Below are 3481 nucleotides of genomic sequence, written 5' to 3'. Positions count from 1 at the left end.
TGGTCCGGAGTAGTTTACCCCTATCCACTTCACTGTTCAAATGGTCCTCAAGTTACTGCCGTGGGCTTGTGTTTGCGTGAATCCAATCATGCGCGACGTACACGCGTGTGTTAGCCAATCAATTAACTTGGCAATTAATTGAAATCAGCTAATCAATTGCTCCCGAGGCGGAAGCGAAAGCGAGTTGTTTTTGTTTGAGCTGCAGATTCCGATTCAAGGAATAATCGTCGCCATCGCCGTCGTAATCATCACCATTTGTAAAACAGTTTTGCGGCAGTTTGACCCAGTTCAAGTTGAGGCGTGTCGCCTTGTGGCAAGAGTTGAATCCCAAAGGTGAAATAAATCATTGGAACGTGACCATCATCAGCAGCAGCCATGGTCAATCCACTGCTGGATGAAGTCCTCCCCAAGGCACTGCCACCTCTCACGAGCATTGGAACACATCGGGAAGAAAGACATTCTGACAATTTCTAAAATCACAACTTATAATCTTGACTTAAAGCTTTCGTGACTGCAGGAAGTCATATTATTTGGGTCTTAAGGTGAAGTCACGTAGATAGGTTCAAGTACATTTTGTTTGTTTGTTTTGTTATTTTCTTTGAACCTATCTACGTGACTTCACCGAAATACCCACAGAACACAACTTATAATGTAGTGCTGCCATCAAAAAAATATTTGCAAAGGTGCCTCTCAAAATTCAAGTTTGTTATTTTCAAGGTCACACCTCCCGGTTGTATGTATTGCTTTGTTAAACTGAAGCCACTGCGATTTTAGAGAGAATCCTTCAATATTAACCGGTTGCTCAACGGAGTTGAATAATGCATGACAGGCAATGCACACAGAGACGTAGTGTAGGGGCATAGACGCAGAGAATAAGAAGAAGGGGGGGGGGGTGGATCCTGAGTGGGTAGCTGAGTGAGCATGTGAGTGGCTTGGTAATTGAGCGGGTGAGTCAGTAGCTGAGCGGTTGAGTGAGTAGGTGAGTGGGTAGGTGAGTGAGTAGGTGAGTGAGTAGGTGAGTGAGGTAGGTGAGTAGGTAAACTGCAGCATTGCGAGTTTAAAGGCAATATTTACCGGTTGCCATCGCGATCGATGGCTCCATTATCATTAAAAAAATACAAACAGTTGTTGGCGAGTATAATGTTTAAAGAAGATAAGCCTTTCCACTTTTCAATTCATCATCGAAGTCAAGTGCACTGGCATGAGGTTATTTCCACCAGTTTGTATTCGCATTGGTAACCGTGTGAATGCAAAGATTTTGTCAGCTGAGAATACATTTAAGGTGACTCGCGTACGATAGACAAAAACTCGGATTCGGTTCCTGAAGGTGGTGGGCAACATTAAAATGTAACGGCCGCCACCGTTAAATCACTTTGATTAGCTCATTACCAAAATCAGCCAACCCCATTGTTCATGAAACACCCCGATGAAGTGTGTCCAATTCATCAATGGGATGAGGTTTTTTTTTCTCTCTCGTGCAATTAGCACAAAGGGCTTTTTTGGCCACTGGACAGGAGCCCTGCGGAAACTTACGGCTTGTGCAAACTCGCCGCAGCTGAATTAATGCACTCTGTGATAACGCCGCGGCGGAAGCACACGAAGGGAGCCGCTATCTTTTTTTTGCTGTGCCAGAGCGTTTTAATAATCCAACACAATTACTCAACATCCACGGCTTGTCGCGGCCAAATCGTTCGTGTCAGTCGAGACGCATTTGAACGCGTGCGCGCTTTAATTCCAGACTCGCGCTTTTGTTTGCAGGTGAGTTATCATGAACGCTCAGATCGTAACTATTTTAGGCCAGACGTTTGTCTGGGATTTGAACTCGGGACAGGAAGCGGCGTTGGGCTCAGTGCTCGAATGTAAGCTCAGCCCAAGGCCCCCTCAAACAACGACTCCACTTTCGTGTGCATGCACCGCACTTTTAAACCACATCAGTGGCCTAGCTGTCCAGTGTGCAGGCGGTGCAACTGCGCTGGGTCCCACGGGGCCCGAGAGGTCCAAGTTGCCGGGCTATGAAGAGGGAGGGCTGGGAATGGGGGGGTGCACACCACATCCAGTATGCGTCTCTCTCTGTCTCTGTGGCTACAAGTCATGTGCCGCCTCCAATTATACCGGCAATGCGAACAAAAAATATTGAGCGAGAAACGAAGCCCCTGGTTTTAATAAACGCATTTAAACAATTAGCCAACTTATCTTCCGCCTCGTTTTGACACTAGAGGGCAGCCCCGGAGAGTGGGAGTGCGCGCAGAGGGCTCAAAGAGCAGCGTGCGGCCAGACCTGTGGACCAAGGAACCGTTGGAGACACACAGCAAAGTGCAATTTTACGAAACGCCATATATTCTACTTCTACTGCCCGTTGTTACATCTAGCAGCATCGGCCATGTGATTAATGTGCTTCAAAATACTAATCAAATGTAATCGTATGCTGGCTTTTTTTTCTTACTGAAAATTGTACAGTAGTTTCAAATTTGAAAGAAAGATAAAAACGATACTGGTCCCATGGTTGGCCCCGAGAGGTCAGGGAAGTATGGGAACCACTGAGATAGACATTCGTCCTCTTAACATCGCTGGCTGCTCACACTGAGCTCGTCTTGTCCACAGCCACGTTTCCATCAAACGTGCAGTTGAAAAAGTCAGATTTACTGCCAGAGGCTGCCTTCGTCCAGCAGTGGAATGATCGTGGCTGATCACGACGATGACAACGTTGTCGCGAATACGCACAGTGTTCTATGAACCCAAGCTACCCGAGTTTGATTCCTGGCCACTGGTTTCCATCACTGGTGATGAACTGTAGGGCGTGGGGAAGCCCTCGATCAGTATGAGTTGGACATTTTAGGCCTGTATTCGTAGCCATGGCTCGGCTCAAGCTGGACTCTGGCTCAAGGGAGGGAACAAGCTCAGAGTTCCGCTCAACTTTAGCCGGCTATAAACATAGTCTCGTGGTCAGGATTCCCGTGAGCTGTTCCAAATATGCATGAGCGGCTCAGCTATTGCTGAGCCGCTCATGCATATTTGGAACAAACTCAGCGGCTCAAAGCCTGAGCTGAGCCGTGACAAAGAACGTGGCCATGAGCATTTGCAACCTCACAATCATGAAATTAGCCTTAATCAGCCACAGCAAACGTTCGGCCCTTTTGTGTTTTTCAGATTCTCTTTGTCCAAAAATTACACCTTAAGTCATGTTTTTCAATGCCCTCTCTATGTGGGAATTACCATCGGTCAATGTCTAATTTACGCGCTTTCCCACTTTGTGTGATAATGGATCCCACTTAAAAGAGTTCACTTCACCTTTTCTCGTGCAATCGTTTTTCTTACGTCGCATTTTTATCAGCTCGAATCCCACGCAATGACCCATCTCAGGTCAACTTAAACCTCGAGAGTGACACGGCCGCTGTCAAATATAACCTGCAGGTTGAATGATCTCGGCATGGAGGGCGATTCTCATAACCCTGGGATGCATGACATATGATCGGTGATCGAA

The sequence above is a fragment of the Lampetra fluviatilis genome, chromosome 3, assembly GCF_964198595.1.
Source record: "Lampetra fluviatilis chromosome 3, kcLamFluv1.1, whole genome shotgun sequence".
In the NCBI taxonomy this organism is placed as follows: Eukaryota; Metazoa; Chordata; class Hyperoartia; order Petromyzontiformes; family Petromyzontidae; genus Lampetra; species Lampetra fluviatilis.
Note: the sequence above shows the minus strand (reverse complement) of the source record.